At 49.3% G+C, this 12,404-nt stretch overlaps 1 protein-coding gene across 5 annotated transcripts in view; it reads right to left on the bottom strand.

Moving 5' to 3' along the window:
* RNF152 (ring finger protein 152) overlaps positions 1-10,593 on the bottom strand; it is a 67,692-nt gene extending 57,099 nt beyond the window's left edge. The window contains exon 1 of one of the 5 annotated variants that reach the window (XM_081150218.1): positions 10,425-10,593. The gene's annotated coding sequence lies outside the window, so the exon portion shown is untranslated. Of the gene's footprint in view, positions 1-8,710; positions 8,846-9,991; positions 10,156-10,424 lie in introns of those variants that run through there. The other 4 variants (XM_081150221.1, XM_081150217.1, XM_081150219.1 and 1 more) reach the window with 4 other exon arrangements.
* Between the last annotated feature and the right edge of the window lie 1,811 nt (positions 10,594-12,404).

The following is a 12,404-nucleotide window of genomic DNA, read 5'->3' as shown; positions in this document are numbered from 1 at the left end:
GTCTCTCCCTTATCTCTGGGAGGAAAGCACTGGGCACTGTGTACACAAGCACCCCCATCACGGTCCCCACTATGCTCATGCTCATAACATGGGCACGTTCCAAAAGCATCCTACCTGCAAAAGGGCAAGGCAACTCATCTGCTAGCACCGTGTGGTTCCACCAAGAAGAAAAAAAATAGTCAAGAAGAGCACAGTTCATACATAAATACACTCAAGACATCAGTGCAACGAGAAACCCAGAGCAGGTCTAGGTTCATGCATTTTCCAATCAGCTCTCGAAGGGCCCAGACTGAAATCCTATAAGTACCAACCCAGCCTAAACTAGAACTCAGCTCTTGAAATTATTTCTGAAGAACAAATTGATCCCACCATTCCTTCAACGAGTATTTGAGCGCCTGCTATGTACCAAGCCCTGTGCCACAACCCTACCAAGCACAGCAAATACCACTGTTTAACTGTAATTTCTTAAAGATCCCATTAACTCTATGTTTAAATTGTATAGTCTAGCTTTCCTGCCTTTATTAAACAGCTCTCTTCTTTAAAATAATAAAAATCCTATTCCAAAAGGCAGATTCATAAGTAAAGGGAAAGGCTATTAAGAGTGAGATCACTCACATACAGCCAGCGCTGCCTTCTACGTCACTCGCACTACATAAATGGCAAGTGCGACTGCAGGTCTCCACCTGTCTATCCTGCCTGCCCGCGCCTGCCTCTTCTCTAAGGGTGGCTGTGCCTCTAACCATGTAAAACGTACACAAAGCCAGATTCCAGATTCCGAACAATCACAGAAAAGGCCAGGACCCCTAAGTAGGGTGACCAGCCTACCCTGGTTCTCCTGGGATTGTGCTGGTTTTAAAATGGAAAGTGCCTCCACTCAGGTATCCTCTTAGTCCTGGACAAACTGAGTCCAGACCCTAGGTTCCCTACAGGAGGTCCTTGGCTTGCACACAGGAGAAAACAACGTGGTGCTCTTTGGCTGTGGGGTGTCTTAAAAGTGGCTCTCTCTGGCTTCCTCCTGAGAAGGCCTATCATTTTCAACTCTGGGCCATTTAAACAAAGCTTTACAAAGGCTCTCCAGTGACAATGACACAAAAGAAATCCTCATAAAGGCCAAAGGATGTCGTTATTTGGATGTGGTTATCTCCCTGGCTAGTTTAAGAGCTTCTTCCGTTCAGACCATGACAATTCATCTGAGATTCCAGAGACCAGCACAATGGCTGGTGGGTGGTAGACGGTGAATACATAGACGTCAGTCACACCTGCCATTTATGTAGTGTGTGTGACAACGTTGTACGTGAATGATCTCACTCTTACAGTAACTCAAGAGGTAGGTAGATTGTTCCCCATTTTATAGATGAAGAAACAAAGGCTCAGGCAGACCTCCTTCACTCAAGGTCATTATGGAAGAGCTCACATCTGAAACCAAACTCATCTCGCTTCAAAATGTTTTTAGAAGCCCTGGCAGGTAGTTCATTTAGTTAGAGCATTGTCCCAATACGCCAAGGTTGTGGGTTCAATCCCGGGTGAGGGCACATATAAGAATCAACCAAAGAATGCATATATAAGTGGAACAACAAATCGATGTTTCTGTCTCTCTCCCTCTCCTCTTTTTCTTTCCCTCTCTCTCTCCCCCTCCCCCCTCTAAAAAAATCAACAAAATGTTTTTAACCACTCAGCTGAATTAGGATCAATAAGGTGGGCATATATGGTAAGGGATCAAGAATTGAGAGAGAAAAGTATCAGACGCATTTCTTTTATTTTCTGCCCTTTTAGCTTTGCCATTGCCTAAAAAGCAGAAAACCAAATTAACTATGAGTTAAGTTCACATATTAAGTTACAGCAAGGCTTTAGTTAGAATTGTGCAGAATCAGGCCTGGCAAACAGAAGGCACTCAATATTTAAATAAATTTAATAAATACAGTTGTGTACTTAAGTCACCGATGTTCAGTGTTTCAAATGCTATTTTACCCACCACCACAGGTGAATAGATGGATTCTCAAGTGTTAGTGGGGAGCAGGGATGGACTGGCAGGTAGTTACCTTAGTTAAAAATGGCTCTCTACCTGCATGGTTGAATTAGCTATTACCTAAAATGACAGTAATCCTTACATCTCAGGCAACAAGGGGGCAAATTCTCTCAACAAAGTACAGAGATCTATCCAGTGCTCTCCAACCACTTTTAAGCTCATATTAGCCTGCAAGGAAGCAATTTGCAAACCTACCCTAGAGCAATAGGACTGCAAAAGAAAATCACACTAAATACTTTGTTTTGGGGACATTTATCTTAGTTCCATTCACTATTTGTCAAGCTGAGAACATTTTAATGTTAATGTATTCCTGGCCATTTTCTCTAAGCAGCTGAACACATTTCCTCTTTCATAATAACACTATCCATAATGATCGAGCATCCTGGGTGTTAAAGAAGAGCTTCTATCATGTGGGTGAATATGCCAAAGTAGTGAGGTAAACCAGATGTCTATCACAAACTCTGGCCACAAGTTAATTAGGAAGAAAGATGTGGTAGCCAGTGTTGGGCAACTGTTACCCACGGGTGTCAAACCCAAACAGCACACAGTCTGCTCCTCGAGACTGTGGGGTAACCTGGTGGGGTGCAAAGTTCCAATGCTGCTGGCCATATGTCACCAAGGAGAGAGTAGTTTGGTGGTTGTTGTTTCGGAAGAAGCAGGCTAATTGAAGTTGAAAAACAGACTGCCAATAACAATTCATTTTGTTAGAATGATGATCCTCAGTGAGACTGGTCGCCTCCCAACCATTGGTATGCACGCTGTAGCCTGGCAGCTCTAATTTGATTCAATTTCTAATCATTATTAATGCAAGTAGGCAGAGCTGTTAAAAATAAGTCTCTCTTTAAGTTCCTTTAAATCTACAGACCAAAAGTATCTATAATTCCTTTATCACAGCAGGTCAAAATCATTTCTGTGTTGTGAACGGTTATTTACTGAGCCCTTACTTTGTACAAACATTGGGGGGGGGGGGTACAAATAGGGTCAAACTTCATCCCGTCTTTATCTTTAAGGATCCTGCAAAGGAACTGAGATCTGCTGGTCCTGATCTGCACATCTGCCAGCTCAAAGGCCCGTTGGATAGAACTGTACCCCTCACCCTCTCCCCCAACTGAGCAATGACTGGAAGTCCTGTTCTCATTGGACTCTTGTGATACGTGGCTTGATGACAAAAGACACCCTGAGACATCTTTTCAATACTCTTCCCTTTAGCTTGAGTGGGTTTGTTCTTTGCAATTAAACAGAAACAAAAAGGCACATCAATCTTAGGTGGTGATACAAGACAATCTATGATAAGTGCCCTCTGTAGAATGAATGAAAGAATGTGGGATGAAATGAAAAAATGGAGGCAATTTTGCCAAAGAACTTTGAAGGAGTGAAGGACTGCTAGGGTCTAAAGTGATAGTTAACTTTTTTAAACAAGTTAAGAGGGGAGTGTACCTTTAAAGATGGAGTATAGGGAGAGGACACCATAGGCCACAGAATGTTCCAAAATTAAGAAAGAGGCTATGCAAGGCGTTTTTGTGGAACAGTGGGTTAATCAACCCAGCTAATGGGGCGGTTTGAAGTCAGGCAGAGTGAAAGTCAAAGTTGGAAAGGAAGTCTGGAGGTTAAGCTGGGGATAACTTTAAAAGAAAGAATATGAACTTCTTCCCTCCTCCAAAAAAAAAAAAAAAAAAAGCCACAGAAGCCACTTAAAGTTAAGCAAGGGAATGAAAAATTAAAACAGTCTACCATCCTAAGGGTTAGGGTATTTTGTAATATGAATTGGTGGTGGGAAAGCCAGGAGTAAGGGTACCCACTCTAATAGCCCACAGTCAGCTAGGTTGTGGCTATAGGGATGGAAATTAAAGGAAATGTGGGGACTGTCACTAAGGAGGGAGAGGTAACCTGTTTATAAATAGAATACCAATATTAATAATATGCTTCCTATTTCCACAGTATCTGTCAAAACTTTTACCAAAATCTCATCAATTCTTATAGAAGTTCAGTGAGGAGTGTATCAAGTGTGATTATCTGGATTTATAAATGGGAACTAAGCCAGAAAAGTTGCACTTCCTTGGTAGGTAGGAGTAAGATGGGGGTAGAGAGGAGCAGAAAGAGAAAAGAGAATCACAGAAAGCACAGAACAGCATCTGTGATTCCGCATCAAGACTTTGCCCCACGGGGCCCATCAGCATTTCACCCTTTTTGCATGAAGGTCTGATACCCCAGGAAATGCCTCTGACGTTAGAGTTTTATCATGCAGAACTTTGGCAATGAGCTTAATCTGTGCAGGAATTAACAAATCAAGTGGCGAATAAAGCATCTTTCCCCTCTCACCCCCTCCACTCCCAGCAGAGCACAAGCAGTCCCCCACAACTCCACAAGGAATGTCCCCCCAGCCTCCACAGCCACACAGGGTCTAGGCCAGGAAATCCCAGGCTGAGAACCACCCAAGGACACGCGAGCCGCATATATGACGCGAGGCCTTCCTCTTTAAATCTTCCAAGGACAGTAAGTTAACCAGAAGCAGAAAATCCTTCAACATAGAACAAGTGCTTATTTTATCCAAACCGTGATTCCAACCATTGAGGCTGACCCCTGGAACACACCGTGCAGCTCCCGAAGCCTCGGGAAGGAGCAGGAAAGCCAACGCCTTCCTCCTTTCCTGCGTCCCGACCTGCGTGGGGCAGCGCCAGGCCGCATTCACTCCACAAGTGTCCTCTACCTGGAGGCCCGCTTCGTTAGGAAATTAAAGTGATGGGCGTCAGAGGCCAAACAAAGTACAGAAATGTATCTTGGAGCTTCCCAAATATATTCCAAGACTAGTCCCTCAGGGCTTCATTTTCCCTCTCAGTCTGTGTCTCGCTCTCAGCCCAACCCTGCGCTGGTTCCTGGAGGGCAAGGCTATCCCTGGTTCCCCTGCTGGTTTCCTGGCTGCTCATCTCCCACTTCAGAACCTTCTTGGATGCAATCTTTTGTCACTCAAGGGACGCTGGACCAGAGGGCAGCCTCTGCATTCTTAGGCCAACACATGTCCTCTAGGCACTGTGACTCGGGGGCTAACAGTTCACCATGTCACCCGTCTATGGAGACCTGTCTTTATAAAGAGGACTTCTAATCCATGCATGTACTTATTACAACATGAACAAAGGTATTTGAGTGGCCAGCACTTCCCACAGCAAAATCTCTCTACAAGCCACTAACTGCTTGATCCACAACTCTTTACAATGCCTATATCACAGCACCCAACTTTTTGCAAGGAGAGTGTGGCAAGGAAGCCCTTAAAGCTTACCACCAGCCCAGCCAGTGTGGCTCAGTAGTTGAGTGTGAACCCATGCACCAAGAGGTTGCCATTTCAATGCCCAGTCAGGGCACATGCCCAGGTTACAGGCTCAATTCCCAGTAAGGGGCATGCAAGAGGCAGCCAATCGATGTTGATGTTTCTGTTTCTCTCTCATTGATGTTTCTATCTCTCTCCGTCTCCCTCACTCTCTAAAATCAATAAAAACATAATAAAATAAAATAAAAACTTAACACCATCATAGTCACCATGGTTGCTGATGAAAGTATGAATGCCCCAGAACTCTCTGGGTGTTCTATTAGTCCTGTGACCAAAGAAAGCTCGCACCCAAATTGCTCCTAGTAAACATCAATGTAACAAGAGTGTGACCCAAGGTCACCTTACACACATCCCCGCCCACTCTAGGTCCTATCTGTTGCCCTACAGTCTTTGCTGGGTGAGGCTCCCTCCTGGGTGACAGTAGGCCCTTTGCCACTTTTTCTACCCTGAGCTGTTCCAAACAAACTCAGGAAGTCTTAGATAAGCGGCAGATGGTGAGGGAGAGAAAGTCTGTAGGTACCACCTCTCTGTTACATAATGCTAAGCACTGAACCTCCCAGAACCAGCCTTGGAAATATCTCTTGGCCTAGCACTTCAGAATAAACTACTCAAAATATGCAGAAAGAGATAAAATTATAATTTTTTACTTGATGACCATTGTGCAGTCATATGAGGTTGGGATAGAACTAAATTCGTTAAGATATGCATCATTCATTCATTCATTCAGTTGATACTGGTGCAATGCCCAGTACTTTCGAAGCACTGAGCAAGGCCCAGTAGGTACACACTTTATAACCCTGTCTAGGCCACATCACTTGTGGAAGCCACAAATGCCACTCACTTACCTCCTGTTTTCCCTTTTCAGTACAAAAAATACTGAACTGTGGCTAAACGGGGTCACAGGACTAGTCCTGGCCGAAACAATGTAAGTCACTTCTGGGTCAGATCATGGCATGAGAACAAGATCCTTTAGAGTCCTTTCCAATGCTGCAGTACACCTGAGATCAAACCAACATCAGTTTGGGTCCCTGAGTAACTGCAACGAGCAGGACCCACCTGCTGACAGCACTGGACACACAGCAGAGGAAAGAAACTGGACTCAGCCACTGAGATTGGGAGGTTATCTGTTACTGCAGCATAACTTAACCTATCTTGCTGATACATTACTGTTTCAAAAAGAGCAAAACCTGCAAAGCCCTTCGCCCCCACTTCTGTTTTCTAAATCCGATTCTTCAGAAAAGCAGAATTTGTTTCAAAATTCAAGTGCAGCAAGGACTGAATAAAACCTTGAAATACAGAGGGTGCTGACAGGATAGGCAGATTCAGACAACCCTGAAGGAGCAAAGAATGAAAGCAGAATGACCTTTCAACAATAGTGAAATCTAACCAGTCGTGAAATTCAGCGGAAGAGTTTAAAGGCTGTGAAGAAAAGGTCACCTTCTAACAACAGGCCCAGTCACTCATCAAGTAGTGAGCTCCCCAATGAAAGAGGCATTCAAGTAAAGGCTGAAAGATCACATGCCCCCTCCTCAGAAGTCCAATACCACTATTCCTCTCTCTCTAGCTTCCATTGAACTTAGCTAGAATCTCCCACGTCATCATTTCTCCATTACCTTGTAAGCTCCCTGAAGGTGGCTCATTTTTATGTCTCTTCACCCCACCCTCACCCCTTGGCCCTTATCACAAGGCCCATTATCTATTAGGTGCTAGATAAACATCTGCTGAATGAATTAAATGAATGTTGTAGAAAGAGCTCTGGAGGCAAAGGTTGGTCTAATAACCTCTAGGGCTGCCCCAAACACTCTACTGCAGACATCTGGGGGTGGGGGAGCCTCCACCTCAATATATATATAGAACATCAATACAACATTTTATTATGATTTATCCCTGCACACAATTTAAAACCACAGTGAAACCTAACACTGCACTATGACCATCTTTGTTCCTGGACGTGCATTTACATGTGCAGGCAGCTGTTTTCCCATGTGAAATTGTGTGTGTGAGGTATTTATTTTTTCTGTTAAAAAAAAACACACACACCACACCCTTTGTTTCTATTGCATTGTTACACTCCCTATAACCCCATCACGTGGTTTTTCTTCTTGAAGGAACACAGCACACACCCTGCATTATTGCTGACATAAAAACTGTCAAAATACCTCAATCCTAACAGCATTACAAACCTGATCTTCCTACAGCCTTGGCCTTTGTTTCAGCTGGGACTGGATAACTCACCCGCTTCTCCCAGGGATTCCTGCATGCTTTGAGTAGAAAGATAAATGCCACTTTCACCTGTATTTTTTTAAAGTCACCTTTCAAAACAAAACTACCCCGGAGGTGAATGACAAATCTTTCAAGTTTTATTTTATTTTTTAAGGGATTTGGGGGGAAATGGTGAAGAGAGAACCTGCCACAGATGCCGTGCTGCTGCTACTGCTGCAGAGCAAGTGAGAACACCAGTAACCAGTATGGTCCTCAGCAACCCCTCCTTCCTACAAGACAAACCCCGAGCCCATGTCCATAACCATTCTTACCCCCTGCTACTTGTGCAGGTTGCCAGGACTCTGCCCTCTAGGAGACAATGCCAAGGTGTCCTAATACATCTGAAGGTTATGTTTTCAGTGAGCTCTATCAAGATAACCCCAGATCTGGTTAGGTTGACGGCAAAACAGAACTATCCTTGGAAAGAAAAGAACAGGCCAGAGTTTTTGGAAAAGAACCAACAACCTAAAGATAAAATGCAGACTGAGAGCCTAATGGTTCACAGCTTTATAAATGGAAACTTAACTAAAGCTCTGTTTTCTGTTCTTTCTGCTCCCCCCAACAGCCCTCCCTTCCACCTCCCAGTAACTTACAGCTGGCACACTGATCTCGCAAACACTATTTACAAGGAAGGGATGGCAGAGACACATTATTTCATAAGAAAGTCACTACATCTGACCAGTGCCCTAGTTGAGCACTGGTCAAATTTGTAATCAGCCTTACGATGATTACCTTTTCAACAAAGGCTATCCCACTGAGGCCAAAATATATTACTACAGATAAGAAAGCAGGCACAGATCCAAACCCCACATTCAGATACCACTGACGATGTATTGACTGTATCAAAATTCTCATCAAAAGAAACCAGGTGGAATGTAGACAACCCCAAACGCACCCTGCGCCTTGCCCTCAATGACTTCTTCAAAAGGCAGGTTTAAAGTCATTGGCGATTTCTTTCCAGCAGCCCCCACTCATCCTCCTGGCTGATAGGAATGGAACCGTGCGGTGCAGAAACCACCCGATCGGCCCCGTGCAAACACTGTTGGCCCAAATGACCCAGAGAGACACCCCAGGCGGCTACCCAGATTAGTGGGGGTTACCTGGATGTGTCACGGAGTCCCTTTCACCCCCTTCCGCGTAATGACATCAAGTGGAAACGGTACGCGTTTGGGAGGCGAGAGGCTGCCTAGCAGGAAGCGCAGTTGGGTCTGAGCTTTGTTCAGCCTGCAGTGCAATACATGCAGTAAGGGTTAGGTACGCGAAGCGCGGACAGCCAGCCCAGCGCCCTCGGCCGCCGGCGGTGCGGCGGGCGCGCTGGCGAGGTGGGGGAGGGCGGCCAGGGGGCGGGACGCTCCCTAATTGTCTCCACAGGGTAAATAACCACCTCCCCCCACTCCTCTGCAGTCTCCCCCGCCCCCAAGTCCTCCTCCGGTGGTAGCGCTTCGGCTAGCAACTGTAATCCCTCCCTCCGGAAAGAAATACGAGAAAGCGGGGAATAACATCTTGGGGCAAACACACACTAGCAAAATATACTGGGTAAGGCCGGTTACACGGGAATGCGGGGCGCGCGGCCACCCGCCCAGCCAGGCACGCCAGCGCCGCGTTCGCGAGCATCCTTTCCTTCACGCTGCCTGCCGCCTCATCAAGTCACTGTCACCGTTTCTGCCGATTTCTCTCCTCTTCCCAAAATCAAGCCACATCCCCCCCGCCCACCCCCACCCTAGGCGGGATCGGGGGGCGCCGCTTCTGGAGCAGCGTCCCACGAGTCCAGCCTGCTTTGTCCTGCCGCTGCCCTTCCAGGAGCGAGCTCCCCAGACGCGTGGGTCCGCACAAAAGACCCCCCAACATCTGGCCCGCTACTGCGCCCCCCTCCTCCCCCGAGGGGCCGCGGGGCCGCAGAGTGGCGCGCAAGGGCAACTTCTGCGGGTGGGGAAGGCGCTCAACAGGGGCTCCCGAGAGGACCTACTCGGGTGTGTGCAGGGTGGGGGCGCGCGCGGCGCAAGGAAGAGACAGCTCCCTGGGACCAGAGCTCCAGGGGGCATCCGAGGACTCGGCTGGAGCCGCCGACAGCGCCATTCCCCACCCCGCCCCTTTCCCCAGCCCTAGCCGACAGCCCAACTCCGCCAGCGCTCCAGACAAACGCGACTCCCCGCGCCCGGGGGCCTCCCCCCCGTGCCCCGCGCTCCCCTCCCCGGAACCCCTGCGGCCCCGCCACCTCCATCCACCGACCGAAAGGCACCCCTCAAAACACCAGGCGGCGGCTCTGCTTTCCCGCTTCCCGGCTCGGGGCGAGACCGCCTGGGGGGCGCAGACTCCAAGCGCGCCCCGCTCACCGCCCCCGACCCAGGAGGGGCAGAGCAGAGAAACAAACCGAAACTCACCGACCTCTCGCGGCGGAGGGCTCCGGCGCTCCCTACAAAGGCGGCGGCGGCAGCATTGCCGGCAGTCCCGGCGCGCCCGCCACCCGCTCCGCCAGACGCGCGGCGCTGGAGCCGGGCGAGCGCGGGGAGCGCGGGTGCGCGGGGAGCGCGGGGAGCGCGGGGAGCGCGGCGTCGGCGGCCCCAGCTCCCTGCCCCGCCCTCGGGGAGGCGCCCCACCTGCCCCACGGTCCCCGGCGCCCCCGGCCGGCCCGACGCGGCAGCCAGCGCTCGGCGGCGAGCGGGAGCCTTCGGTGTCACCGCCCAGACTAAGGCACCGGAGCGCTTGGGGGCGGGAGGCCGCGCTCCGCTCCCCGCGGCACCGCCCCTCCCCGGCGGCTCCACCTCCTCCCGCCCCCCCGCCCCCCCCACACACACACCCCTGCTTGTCCTGGACCTCTGTCTGTCCGGGACGTCCGTCTGTCCGTCTGGAATCGCGAACCACCTCCCGGGTGAGGAGCTGCCCACCTTCCCTCGTGCCCTCCCCCGGCCTTGCCCCCAAGGGCACAACCTCGGCTGCACCTCGACGTTGCCTTTTCCGCGCGAGCAAAGGGGACCTCAGCAGAAATCAGGTGTGAAAGGAGGCCGAGCCCCGCCGACAGAGGGCGGGGCGGCGGGGGGGGGGCCAGGCCGGCGGGAGCCAGTCTGCGGCTCTGGACGCGGGGACCGCGCGAGGGAGGAGCTGAGACCGTCGCGTTAACACAAACTGCCCGGAGCCGCGTCACCACAGGTGCTTTCTGGCAGACCCCTAAAGTTCCCGCAGTCCAGCCAGGGCGGGTCCTGCATTCGTGGACGGAAGGCCCGATGCATCCCCTCCACCTGGCTCCCGTGGATGGGGTCCGGGGAGCAGGGAGGTGCAGGTCCTGAGGGCTCTGTGACAGCTCGCACCCCCCGACCTCGGGCCCACCCTAATCTCCACCCTAGAACCGAACTCCTACAGCAGCGACGTGCTTAGAATGCCTGGTTCCCCCAAGAAAGCCTACAGGCATCTTCATTGGCTTCTGGCGTCACCTGCAAAATAGGAGAGTGGAGGAGGGAGGTCACTGGTCCCTGGCGCCTTTTAAAAGGGTTTCTATGCAGAATGAAGACCCAGAACTCTATTCTATGACTGGGAAAGTGAAGCCTTCCAACAGCACCAGGTTCAACTGGGTAGTCCCATAGTCATCCATCAGAGCCCTCTTTCCGTCTTCCAGCCCTGCCCAAACAGAAAGAACAGCCTTTCTAACCTCTCCCAACAGCTCCTTGAAGTGCTTCTGCAGAGAGGACGGAAAGGAAAGCCCAGGAACCAAAGGGGCCTCTGTGTGACCTACCAAAATTCCTAATGTACTCAACTCGGCTGGCCATCCTTGTCTCGTCTGCAAATAAAACCTGTTAGTAGTGTTTCCGAATGTGGTGTCACCAAGCACATACAGAAATCCGTCACCCAGAGACAGATAAAGCTTATGAGTGTCAGTCCTCCCCAGGATCCCGATTACAGCGTTCACCTGACTCATCTGTGTGCCTTTGTTCCCTGAAGTTACGTCTCCTACTGTACACTTGGCAGGAGCGAGTTATATGTGTGCTTTGAAAGCCTAAGGGATCTTGGAGTAGAAGACTTCAAGAGTATTTTTGGCCTCAACTTTAAGGCAGAAAAAAAAAATTATTTTTTCAATGAGAAACTAATGAGAGTATTGAAAACTCTTGGAATAGGGTGGTGAGTTATAACCACCCAAGATTTTACTAGGAAAATTTAGCCCAGAAATATTATGATTATATAAGAGTGACTTTAAAGACTACTTTTAAGAAACTAATTTCAGGGATCAGTAATGATTTCAAAATGTTTAAACTTTTTTCAACCGCTTTCAAAGCAATTCTCTGGAAGGATTTAAGCACTGGGCATGGTGTGGGGGTAAATGCTTCCATCCTTGGCCATTCATTCCCACTGACTGGTATTTTAATTCACATAGCATCATGGGTGTTCTGCCTTCTGTCCAGTCTTGTAAAGCTGTCACACAGAGAAGGTTAATTAACTGGGGCAGACTGGGATAAGCCAGTTCTTAAGACTAGTTGGGGGGGAGGGGGGCGGCGCCGGGGCAGGCAGCAACAGTTTTGAGGCAGGGGAGAAACAGGCAAAAACATGTTGTGGAAACAGATTCTTAAGTGAGACAGTTCCAGGAGTAGCAGCTGGGACCGGGGCAGTGTTCAGAGCTGCAAACTCAAAGCTTCCAGAATCTCACTCCAGGCTAAGGCACTGCCCAAGCTCGGAGGGGGGAAGGGAGGGAGGTGGGATGAAAGCAGCATCTCAGGCCTAGATAAAATACATCGTCAGGGTGGGGCCCCAGCACTGGGGAACCAGATAGGTTCATGAATTCATTCCACAAATATTCCTTGAGTTTGG

This window comes from Miniopterus schreibersii (genome assembly GCF_964146895.1).
Source record: "Miniopterus schreibersii genome assembly, chromosome: 10".
NCBI lineage: Eukaryota > Metazoa > Chordata > Mammalia > Chiroptera > Miniopteridae > Miniopterus > Miniopterus schreibersii.
This window is presented reverse-complemented; position numbering and strand designations above follow the sequence as displayed.